This window comes from Dioscorea cayenensis, chromosome 14 (assembly GCF_009730915.1).
Source record: "Dioscorea cayenensis subsp. rotundata cultivar TDr96_F1 chromosome 14, TDr96_F1_v2_PseudoChromosome.rev07_lg8_w22 25.fasta, whole genome shotgun sequence".
Taxonomy (NCBI): Eukaryota; Viridiplantae; Streptophyta; class Magnoliopsida; order Dioscoreales; family Dioscoreaceae; genus Dioscorea; species Dioscorea cayenensis.
In genome coordinates this window covers 14212550-14225537 of record NC_052484.1, presented here as the reverse complement: position 1 = coordinate 14225537, position 12988 = coordinate 14212550, and the positions used below count along the sequence as shown (strand labels likewise).

General features: G+C 38.1%; 1 non-coding gene across 1 annotated transcript; it reads right to left on the bottom strand.

Annotated features, from left to right (window-relative positions):
• Window positions 1-925: 925 nt before the first annotated feature.
• LOC120276574 lies at window positions 926-1032 on the bottom strand. The gene has a single exon (XR_005541289.1). It is a non-coding gene; the product is annotated as a small nucleolar RNA R71 (small nucleolar RNA).
• Between the last annotated feature and the right edge of the window lie 11956 nt (window positions 1033-12988).

The window sequence follows — 12988 nt, the reverse complement described above, 5'->3', positions numbered from 1 at the left end:
TAGAGTGTGTGGTGAAGCCTGATCTTCACCCTCTTCAGTGTCCTCCCGGTGGAGAGTTGAGTCCCAGAACAAAGATCAGAGCAAAACCCTAAAAACTAAAGTTAAAAGGGCTGTCTTCGAGCTCGACACGGTCTAAGCACGATCGTGCTTCGACCATGTTTCCATAGGCTACCTTTAAGCAAACAGCTAAGTGTTCGCCTGAGATTTTTAGTGGGAGAAAGTGCGGTCGTGATTGGCTCTTGTTTCCATGAACATGATTGTGCTAGGAGCTTCCAGCACGTGCTTCCCCTGTTGAGAAGAATAAAAACTCCAGCCTGAGATATTCAGGGGGAGGGACACCATCGTGCTTCAACTGTGTTCATCTCGGTGTCACACCCCTGCAAGCTTCTTCACTTGATCCATACCAGACTGGGAGATTCAGGGGAATAGAGTATGACTGTGCTCTGCCCGTGTTGAGCTTGAACACTTAGCATTTATTCTATTTTCCTTCATCCGATGACCTAATTTACTCCTAGTTACATCGAGCTCCACAATTCCTGCATCATTAACAAACATACCCAGAATAACACCGAATATATACAAAGAAGTGCTAAAAGACAAGCAAAAGTATGAATTGAGGGTAAGAAAATATGATATGAATTGTACTTATCAACCTACATTTGTACAGATGATTGAGAATTTAGTACAGTTCCATGGATTACTAGATGAGGATCCTAACAATCATATTGGGTTATTTCTCATAGTATGTGACATGCTTAATATCAACAACGTTTCTAACAACGCCATTAGACTCCGCTTATTCCCATTCTTACTAGAGGAAAGAGATAAACAGTGGCTTCAGGCCCTTCCTAAAGCATCTATCATGACTTAGAAATAGCTTGTTAGAGCATTCTTGACCCGTTATTTCCCTCCTGTAAGAACGACTAAGTTGCGTCAAGAGATTACAACTTCTGTACAGTTGGACATTGAATCATTATTTGAGGAGTGGAAGAGATTTAAAGACTTATTAAGGAAATGAACACATCATAACCTTCTTGAGTGGATGGAAGTTTAGATTTTCCATCAAGGCCTCAATTAGGATACACAACAACTTATTGATTCGGCAGTGGAAGGATCGTTAGGAAGTAAGACCCCCGAGGTAGCTAAGCAGTTGATTGAGGAGATAACCATGAACAATTGTTAATGGAATTTGAGAGGCAAATCAGTAGTGAAGGCAGCTGGGATAATCGAGGTTAGTGAAGTCACAACACTAACAACCCAGGTGAAAATTCTAAGCCGAAAGATTGACAATTTGTCTACTTAGAAGTTGGCTATAGTCATGGTGTGTGACACGTGTGGGGGAGGACATGCTTCGATTGATTGTTCCATTGCTGGAGTGGTGCACGGACCCACCGAACAAGTAGATTTTGTTGGTAGTGACATCCAATAACAAGGGAACCCCTACAATGGCACATATAACCCAGGATGGTGGAATCACCCAAATTTCTCTTGGGGAAATCAAGGGTAGGAGCAGAAGCCCCGCAAGGATTTCCTCCACACCAACAGAATGACAAGAGACGCGTATTGGAAGAAGTGCTCACTCGGTTCATTCAAAGTATAGACACTAAGTTTCAGCAGTTAGACACTTGGTTCTAAAGCATAGAAGCATCGATGAGAAACTAGCAGGCTTTTCTTCAGAATTTGGAGAACCAGGTGGGGCAAATCACCAAACTGTTGTCTGAACATCCTCAAGGAAGCTTACTGAGTAACACTGAAGCCAATCTCCATGAGCATCTTAAGACAATTACTCTTCAGAGTGGTAAAGAAGTGGGGACGGGTGGTGAAAAAATGATGGAGAAGGAAAAGAGCCAAAAATTAAGGTTATTGAGAGTCCGACAAGGGAGAGCCAGCCTACTCCAAATATTAAGAAAAGAACACCGCCACCAGTGAAGGAGTACATTCCCCACCTCCCTTACCAATCAAGATTAAAGAATGATCGTATGAATGAATAATTCAAGAGATTTATGAATTTGTTGAAGAAATTGCACATCAATGTACCGTTTGTTGAAGTATTGTCTCAAATGCCAAAGTATGCAAAGTTTCTCAAGGGCCTACTAACAAACAAGCGGAAGTTTAGAGAGGTATCAACGGTCACATTGAGTGAAGGGAGCTCCGTGTTGCCTCATAATCGATTATCGAAAAAGCAAAATGATCTAGGGAGTTTTACTATTCCTTGAAACATTGGTGAATAGGTTAATGAAAAAACCCTAGCGGATCTAGGTGGTAGTATTAATGTGATGTTGTACACCATGTTTAAGAGATTTGAACTTAGTGACATTAAGCTAACTAGGATGACTTTGCAACTAGCGGAAGGCTCCATTAGACATCCTAGGGGAATCATAGAAGATGTTTTGGTTAAGGTTGACAAAATTATTTTCTCGATAGACTTTGTGATTTTAGATGTAGATGAAAATGTTGAAGTGCCCCTCATTCTTGGTGGGTCATTCTTAGCTACCTCTCAAGCCCTCATTGATGTTAGTAATGATAAAATGACACTTTGGGATGGGGATAAGGAAGTCATGTTTTCTTTGTTTGATGCAATGAAACATCCTTCTACTCTTGATGATACTTGTTATTTTCTTGATAAAATTAACTCACTTGTTTATGAATATGTGCAGGAAATGTTGCACAAAGAACCTTTCGAGGAGTCACTGGATAACCCTCATAATGAAGAGACCATCCCTTTGCTTGCACCAATATTGATTGAGGAAAGCACGCGAAAGAAGCATTGGCGAGAGGTCACTTCCCCCAAGACAGGAAAGAGAAAACCTTCTCCCAAGGAGGTAACCCTCGAGTCAATCAACTACATTGGTAAGTTCCCTATTTTCTCTCATCTCGCACTTGGGCATTACTTCAAAGACATTGATTTTGGTCAAGAGGAAGGCTTTTACTTTGAACCTCCATGACATGTGCGTTTCAGGTACGTCATGCTTGTGACGTTAAATAAACGCTTCTTGGGAGGCAATCCAAGCAAGATGTCTCGTATTTTGCTTAGTTTGAGTCTTTTTGTTATAGTTTTGTAGGTTTGTTTGAGTTTGCAATAATTTTTTGGTTTGTTGTGAATTTTCTTGTGTTGATTGGATGCTTGTGACCTTGAACACTCATTTTGTGCTTCTTAAGTCTTATATGTATTTGAGTTTAACTGCAGGAAATAGGGAAGACTCTGATCAATTTTCTAGGACTCTTACGGGCTACTTATGCCCATTAGCACGGCCGTAAGCCTCAAATAGAGAGCTTTAATGGCATCTTACGCTCGTAAACCACCTCTCAAGGGGAATTCAGAGAGCCTTACAAGTGCAGTTATGGTCCTTAAGTCCTAGTGAGCATAGTTCAAAGGTTCTTTAAAGGTGATTTACTCCCGTAAGTAAGGTCGTAAGGATCATCCAGAGCATCTTACCGGTATAAGTTAAACCTTTACGGCACGTAACCTTATGGGGAATATAGCTAGGTTCCTTACGGTCATCTTACGCACATAAGAGCAAGATAGAGAACCATACGGACTAGAGTGCTAAGTCTCTTACGGTCATAACTTACGTTGTAAAGGAGATGTACTCTCACGGGGCAACCCTTATGACCATAAGCCCTCCATAATTGTTCATTCAGAGAGACTTATTCCCATTGATCTTTATTCCCATTTGTTTTTATTGGATCTTGGTTGACAGCGCTTGTTTCTCTTCCTATTCTTTTCCTTTCATCCTCATATTCTGTTGTTGAGTGATTTGAATGGGGTTGGACCATTTTCTCATCCCTCCTCTGGCCAGTTTCCATTTTCTCCTCTTTGCTTGGAAGTTAAACCTTGTTTCTCATGATTTGTGAATCAATTGTTTGAGTTTGTTGCAGGAAAAAGAATGCATGGTGTTTAACAATGCTTGAATGATAGTTTAGAGTCAGATTTTGTAAATTTTAGAGCTTCATTGTACAGGAAGGGTCCTTACAGCCTGATCCCATATCTTATGGCCATAATGGTTGCCGTAAAGTTGACTTTTCCCAAGCCTTATGGCTGTAAGCCTTCCCTTAAGCGGGTTGTAAGTTGTCCTGGCATGGTTTTTGCAAATTCCATATTTTTGTGTCTAAACTCCATATTTTTTATGCAGTATGACTAGAGCAAAGAGGGTTGCATCCAGGCCGGCCAAGCGGGGCTTGATCGAGGCATTCACCTCAGGTGTGCCTACCATGGAGTAGACATCAACTCTCCTAACCCCCTCGCACCTAACATTTTTTGAAGTTTGTTTCCGAGAGTGGTTCACCCTCTTGAAGACGAAGCGGTTTGGGCAATCCTGTACAGTGGATTGACATGTTCTTGCCAAGCTAGGGCTCGAGAAAGAGATATGAGGGATGCTACGGACAAGTGGTTAGCATCAAGAGTTCACACATGAGGAGCCGGTGTATCAAGACACTACATTAGAGTTTTTGAGCACCCTCGAGCTGGATCGAGCATTGGTTGATTTCAGTCGGGCGGGTTCCATCTGACTTCAGCTATTCGGGAAGCAACGAAGCCTCTCTTACACCGAGTTTTCCTTATTGTCGGGGATTTACGAGATGGACTTTACCAGCACCCCGCAATATGAGCAGTTGCTGATGACTTCCCTCCAGCGTTACAGCAAAAGGAGTCTGACAACATCTGAGCAAAGGGAGGAGCTATGAGCCGGGCCTTACCAATACCTCATTCTTGACATACCCGGCTCTCAAGTATGTACACACTATCATTGCTCGTTCATTTGTAGGTCGACGAGACAACACTAGAGCGGTGGGACAGCAAGAGCTCTTGTTTTTTTACAGCATAGCTGAGCCTCATCCCATCCACTTGGGTTATATGCTGGCGGATTTTATTGCACACCAAGGCTAGCATGTACGCTTGGGTGTGATCTTTATTGGGCCTTACATTATCAGACTGATCAGAGGGATGTGCTTAGCAAATTGACTCCAGGGCCAAGAGGTCATCGGTGACATTGCTCCCTTGTGGTTGGACACCCTACGTATGATGGGGATGATGGTACGCTGCGACACCAAGTGGGTCCTCACCCCTAGTATGACTAAGCAGCCACCAGAGCGGGGGTGAGGCAGAGGATGAGGAGTCAGACAATGAGCCTGATAGTAAGTCATCCTTACCATCGGGCACTGTACTAGCGAGTGCAGCCAGCCCAACCATAGTATGTCTCAGACGCAGATTGGAGAACCAGGAGCTTCAGCTTGAGGTTTGCCAGCTATAGAAGCCCAATGGACTATCTTGGTGACCCAACCACGGATCGAGGCTGACCTCGGTCGTGCCCTGGATCTACTCTCACATTTGGTCTTTCCTTTAATTCCAGCCCCTCCGGCATCGACCCCTCCATCCTCACCACATCCGCCGACAGATTCTGTACCCTCAGACATGGCTGATCATTGAGTTTACTTTATTTTTCATTTTGTATTTCATTTCAAACTTTGTATTCAGAATTTTTGGCAAGAGTTAGCCCTGCCTAGTTTGTACTTATTTTGAGGCTCTTAGTGGATTTTACTTTTTTTTGTTATTTTATTTTATTTTTTTTAGCTTTAATGTTCTTCTCTTATACCTCACAAGACTTATTTGCAACACTTACCATCCTAAATTATAAAGGGGATGCTCACTAGTTAAATTCTTGACCTTGAGTGACCCCCAAACTGCTAGGGCACAACTATGGACACACTAGGCCGATTTCCAAGCTTTAATGATTTCATATATGTGAATCGGGGAAATAATCATTTCCACTACCCCCCCCCCCACCCTAATATTGTTTACATTACCTTGCATCCTTCTCTTTTACACACATTAAGGACAATGCATGATTTAAGTGTGGGGGTTTAAGTTTTATTGTTAACTCTTTTATATACCAAGTGTGACTTATGACGGTGTAGTTGAAATGTAGAGGAGTTTCTTAGTATTAGGGTGGACACTTGCGAGCTTGTTCCATTTTGAGTTCTTTTTTTTTCTTCTAGTTTGCATTCTATTCTTGGTTATTCACCTAATTAGAGCACACAACTTCTCTATTGTAACAACTTAGACCATGTTAGACTTTTTTTCAGTTTTCCTCATTGTACTTTTTGAGGTTGATTTGAAATTTTTTTTGCAAATTTTAAAGAATTTGTTTCAAAATAGAAAGAGAAACATTGAGAAACGGAAAGAGCTGCCCCTTTTGGAAGTGTGAAGCTACTCTCGATAAGTTAGATGCTATGTATGCCCTTATGAGAGAAAGAGCTACCTCTTTAGGTGAGTGAAAGCTACCATATTTTTAGTAAAAGATGTGGAAAGAGCTACCTCTCCTAAGTGTGAAAGCCGCTCGTTGAATGTTCATAGGAAAGGGCTACCGTGGAAGATGTGTGAAGCTACCACAATGTGCACAAGAAGATTTTTGTGTGATTGTTTGCTTTTGAAAGTTCTCTAGATAGAAAGAAGTGAAGTAGAGAGTTGTAAGACACACGCAATGATAATCTTGTGTAGAATGTTCACTATTTTTTGGAACTTGAAGTTTTTAGCATTCTTGTATTTTTAAAACCCGAATTGCTTGTAAAGTTCCTAAATTCTTGAGCACCCGAGGTCCTACACTTTCTCCACTTGGTTTGTACTGTTCTATTTTTCTTGAGGACAAGTAAAAGCTTAAGTGTGGGAGAATTTGATGAGTGTACAATATTCATGTATTTCATATCAATTTATACACTAAATTGACATGTATTAGAACCATATTGTGGAATTCGAATGTAAATATAGTGTGTTGTGCATTAACAGGCTTAGGGTAGTGCTTAAAGATAAGGGAGAGCTAAAAGAAGCATTTCAGACCTTAAATATTGAAGTTGGAGCTCTCTCGGTATCAGTAGAACAAAGACATGCAAATTAGGTGGCTTCTGGGTAGCTTACGGTCGTGCTTACGGCTATAAGTCCATTCCAAAGGACCTTGCAGGCATGCTTATGCCTGTAAGGGTAATTTAGAGCCAATTCAGAGGACCCAACGGGCAAGGTTTATGTCCGTAAAGATGCTCGTAAGGACTATCCAGAGAAGTTTACGATCACAGCATACGCCCGTAAGGGCAGTCGCAAGGAGCACAACAGGGAAGCTTACATTTTAGCATTTATGGTTGTAAGTTGGACCACAACACAAATAGAAGACTTTACAAATGGGGTTTATGGCCGTAAGTAGTCCCGTAAGGATCGTGACTATCTTCTCCAGCTCCCTTATATCCAAGCCTTTACGCCGGTAAGCAGTCGGTTATAAATAAAACTTACATAGATTTCTAAAGTATTCTTCTATTCTATTCTTCTATTCTTTGGAGGCAATTCGTGGAGGCGAAGTTGAGGAAGATAAAAGGCGAATCTCCAGCATCTAGGGGAGCAATTTCAAGTGGGATTTGGCTCTACATTCAAGGGGATTGAAGATCGTAGCTGTTAAGCTCATCTTGGCGGCGTGCGTGGAAGCTTACATAGGGTTTCTCTGGTGATTCTTCATCGATGTGATTGAGAAGGGGGGTTTTCATAGCTTTCATGTTTTCTCCATTGTTTGTATCTTGAATGCTTGCCCTCCATTAATGGAGGGCTAATTTGTAGGTGTTTGGGCATAGTTGAACTCTAGGGTTTATATTTTTGACTTTTGTTGTTGTATCTTTGATGCTTTAATTAATTTTTTATTTGCAATCATATCTATTTGAGTCTAAATGTGTGATTGAATGCTTGGTTACTAACGAGGCAAAAGCCCTAGCTATCATACCTTGTATTGCTACTTGACGAGAAGAAACTCCCACCTAGCATAGACTTGCCGCAATTTGAGAAGATAGTGGGTACACCTCTGGTTAGGGTATCTAGGAGACTTTGTCTTCCACAATCCTTCTGAGTGGATTGATGATAATTTCTGTACTCTTTGCAATCATGTGGAGCAGATCTTAGGAGAAATTGCATTTCTGCTATGTATTCAAATTAGGGATAATCTCTCTTTAGGAGAGATTATTTACTTAAGAGATTATCATTAGTCCAAAATAATGTTTCACATAGAGTGTTAATGCAATTGTGTGGATGTCCGTATTAGCTCTGCACCTTTTCAGGTACATTTTGACTGAGAAATCAGGGTTTTTCATATTTATGAAAACCTTTTGGTTCAAATAGGATTGCATGCTTAGACAACCATTGTCCTGTACCTTATAACGCTAGAGGGATGATATGCCTGGACATCACTTTCTTCCTTTATTTCTCTCTTATTACCTCCCATATTTTCTTGTGTTCACTTGCTTTTGTTCTCACACACATCACGTAATCTTTTAGGTTAATTTTCAGATTTAGAGTCATTACTAGTGCTTATCTCTTTCCCTGTAGACCGACATTCTACTTTATGCACACTTTATTATGCAATCAGCACGTACACTTGCGTCCCTATCAGTTGTACTGCATGAATGCTGCGTCAAACATAACTTAGGGTTATGCCCAAGTGAGCCTTCGAGGAAGTTTTTCTTAGGGAAATACTTGGCACAGAGAACGAGGTAAACCAGTAAGTTTGGGGACGTGAGAAGAAGCCAACCATTCTTAGCTAGGAGGACTAGATTGAGACCATAGAACTTGTGGAATCTGATGTTGTCGTTACCTTTATTGTAGAATAACTTCTCCCAGCTAGACCGGTATATTCCTTTCCAATTAGCTCCCTTAGATTCTCACAAAAATGAGTTTAACATCCTTTCTAGCTCTGCATAAGTGGCAACCAGAATTAAATAAATCTATATTCCATAATTGGTAATGGCTTGAGCAACCATTTTAAAAAGAACTTTGTCCGCTCTTGATAAAAGACGCTTATTCTAGACTTGAATCTTTTGCCTCACTTTTTCTTTTATAAAAGAGAAGATCTCTTACTTTTTTTCTCCCAATGAGAATTCGCAGGCCAAGATATCTTCCTTGAGTGTTATTTTAAATTATTATACTTGGCCCTTTGGTTGCGCCTTTAACTTAAAGTTTAGACTGGTTTATGCACGCCCAAGCCTTTCTTTAGCTTCGCTAGTCATTTCGGGGAGCTAAGGGAGGTGAAAGATAGCTTCTAGAAGCCGTACGACTGTTAGGCGCTCGCATGCCAGCCGTATAGCGTGACCAAATGGCCATGCGGCCGACTTGCACCCACATGAAGGCCGCAAAGCTCAAGCTGAGCCTGTTTTATTCTTGGTCTTTTACGCGAGAGTCCAATGGTGTTTTGGTCCTTTGTCCACCTTAAACCCTTTTATTACTTCTTCTTCCCTTCCTTTCTCTCATTTTCATTTCCCTCTTTGGATGAGAAGAAGCCTCCTTGGACCTCCTCCATCTTGTTCCTTAGTTGAAGTCCCATTCTTCCTCTCTTCTCCTTCCTATGCTTGGCAAGGTAAGTGATTCCTTTCTTTTGATTCTCCCCATGTCTCTCCATGTATTCTCATCATTAGATGATAGATCTAGGGCTTTTGATTGTGGGCATGGAGGATTAGTAGAAGCTAAAGGCAAGGAGTCAACGGAGGAGTGGCGGCTTTGGGGAAAACTTCTCTCCGAAGTTTGTAAGTGGGCTATATTGTATTGCCTAAATCTATTAGGACTTTTAATAATTTAATCACTTGATGGATTCATTTTGTGGTTTTTATTGTATTTGAATCGATGCTTTGTTGGTTTGGAATGACTTATGATGTTATTAAATTTTATATGAGATCCATAGACTTATTAATGAGTATAACCATGATTTTACTTATATTCATAAACTTGGATGGTTTATCAAACCTACCTATCCGCATAATCATGCATTTGACACTCTATGGCTATGAAAAAGGTTATTTTAATCATCATTTACAATTATCGTCATCGTCGTCGTTGTTGGTTGTTTTTGGTGTAATGTATGTGGATACTATGAGAACTTAGTTGTGGCCATAGCTAGAATTTGGAGAAGTTTTTCTAGGGCACTACGCTTGAGATTGATGTTGTAATTCTATTTTGGGAAACCATTTTTTCATGCAAAAAAAAATCTTTAAGTTGTGAACTTCCTTACATATTTAAGTATCATTTTGGAAGCATGATTTATTAATGAGTTTTGTTGGATTTATGTTGTGGATTCATTGAACACCAGATTATGTTAAATGCTTTTCTTGTAAATGTTGGGGGTTTCTCTTTGGTTTCAGAATGATCGAGTGATTATTGTTTTTTTATTAGAACCTATATGTTATAAATGAGTTCATATTGTATATCATACTTGTAATAATTTCTTTACTTAAATTTGACAATGTGGTTTCATGTCCTTTTAGAATTATGCTAATTCAATCACTGAGTAACTTGAATTACTCATCCATTCATCATCTTTTCAGACTATAGCATTTAGTGGGACAATCCCTTGCTTTTCCTCCTTCAAGTCTTGACTTATGGTTACCTTGTATAAGGATAATGGATCCACTACTGTCTTTGGTTTAGTGAACTTGTATTTGTTTTGTAATTGTACTTTTGGAAATCTTGGTTGTACCTTGTGACTTGTATTTTTTCCTTGAACCCTATAATCGTATGGATATTTGCAACCCTTGTGTTCCATCTTGTTCCATGTTTGAAATGATGTTTACTGGGATCATTATTGTCATTGTGAAATTCTAGGAAACTCTAGTATGTCTTGCAGTTATTTGGGGGTTGGGTGGTGTACACCCTTCTTAGAGTTATCCCGACAATTGTCCTGTGCTAGTCCTGTGGACGGGGCGTGACATAAATGGCTAGTTTTATGCTTCATCTGATTTTATTTTGCTTACTCATTGGTGTTACTTCTCACATTTTACTTTATTTAAATTATATATAAATGATTTTTTACAGCATTTTTTGTGAAAAATGTTTTTATAATATATATATATATATGATATAATTTATTTTAATAAAAGATTTTTAACAAAAATATATAAGAATATATAAATGTTTTGGCTTAAAAAAATTGGAAAGTTATGTTAGGAAGAGGGGATATTCTTCTATTCATATCTATTATTATCTCATAATAAGGGGTGTTTGGTTCATAGATTGGAGTGGTAATCACTCCTTTTTTAATCCAACCCCTTGTTTGGATTAGAATGAATGGGAATGAGAGAGGAATAGGTAAGGAATGATAAAAGATTGAGTGAGGAGTGAGCAATTCGCCTAAAAATGGAAGGATTGCTCATTCCTTGCTCACTTCTTGAGATAAAATATCAAATTTACCCATCTTATTTAATAATTAATATAATAATTAAATAGATAATTTTAATAATAAATAATAATTTATGTGCAATAATAATAACTAATAATTAAAAATAATAATTTAATTTAAATAACAATTAAATCAATATTTTAATAATAAAAATAATTATATGTGAAATAATAAAACTAAAGTTAAAAATAATAATCTAATTCAAATAATAATTAAATAAATAGTTTTAATAATAAATAATAGTTAAAGTGAAATATTTAGTTCAATAATAACAATACTCAAATATTTTATAATTAAAAAATAATTATTATTTAATCTAACATTCTTTTATCTATTTCCTTACATTAAGGGTATAATATATATATATATATATAGTTCTAGTTAAAATTTAAATAAATCCTTTGACATTGGTTAAATTAAATAAAAAAATTAAAACAAAGGGTAATAAGTGCAGAAAAAGCAGACTTCAGTTAATAAATTATTATTTTGACAATAGAAAAACAATTACAAGAACCAATTTACACAAAAAAAAAAGGGGGAAAAACAGTAATTGCGGAACCAAAAGGGCATCTTTCCTTTTAATAAAACTCTTTTTATAAATCAGAAAACTTTATTTGGTACACATACTCATTTTATATTAAATAAATGATTATAAATAGATATAATTTCTTTTTTTGGTTTACCCCTTCAAACAAACTTTGATGCCAAGTCATAAATATATAATTTAAGACAGACAACAAATCAATGATTGCCACGTGGAACAGTACACAAACTCTGAATCCGATTACTTGTAGAACTTAGAAAACAAGTAGCTTATAAACAGAGAAGAGAAAGAAGAGAAGAAACTCAATCAAAACAAATAGCTTCCAAATAAACACAAAAGCAGAAAGAGAAGCCAATGGCTATTTTATTAACATCTAATGGCTTCACAAAATTAGAAATCTTTGTGGCTGAGCAACTGATGTTGCTCAGTGAGAGCAATAGCGAATGCGTGTCACCGTCTTTATCATCTTCTTCGGCCTCGACCACAACCTTGAACATGGCCGATTCCGCTCACCAGAGAATTCTCCGGCGGCGTTATCGTCTTGTGTCGGATCTGTATGCTGCTACTAGGCCGGTTGTTAGTGGTGACTGTGAAAGAGGGTAGAAGAAGGTCTTTGCCTAGGTTGCTTTGGTTGGTATCATATGTACATGTGCTTTTGTGTTTGCTTGAACTATATAGTGCTTGACAGGATTTGCATGCATGATACCATGTGAAGGACATACAAAACATGTAAATATGCACTTTTGAAAAGTACATGTGTACATGTGTGTGTGTATGTGAAAATTTAATTATTATCATTGGTTCATTACTACACAACAAACCCAGACAGTATATACAAAAGTATGCTCTTTTGGAAGTGTATATAGACAAATGTGCATTGAAAAGTACAAAAGTAAAAAACTCAAATTTTTAGCACATCCTTGTTGCATTAGTTATACAAATCATATTTTACTTGAAAAACAAATATATACCCTTAGCCAAATTTGAGGCACCAATTTGCCTTGTATCCAATTAAAAGTTCACTAGCCAGAATAAAATAGCAGTGCAGTTTCACCTAATGTTAATTTAAACAATAATTTACTCTTAAGATCCCAAGTCAGAAAAGGAACAAGTGATTAATGCTGTATGTTTAATGTTAAGTGTTTGAATTCAGGCAAAGTATAAGACAAGAGGATTCATGTAGATATTTTTGTGATGAAATTGCTTAAGTTAATGCCTTATGGTTCATGCTAGTTAGGAAAAAGCAGAATCAATA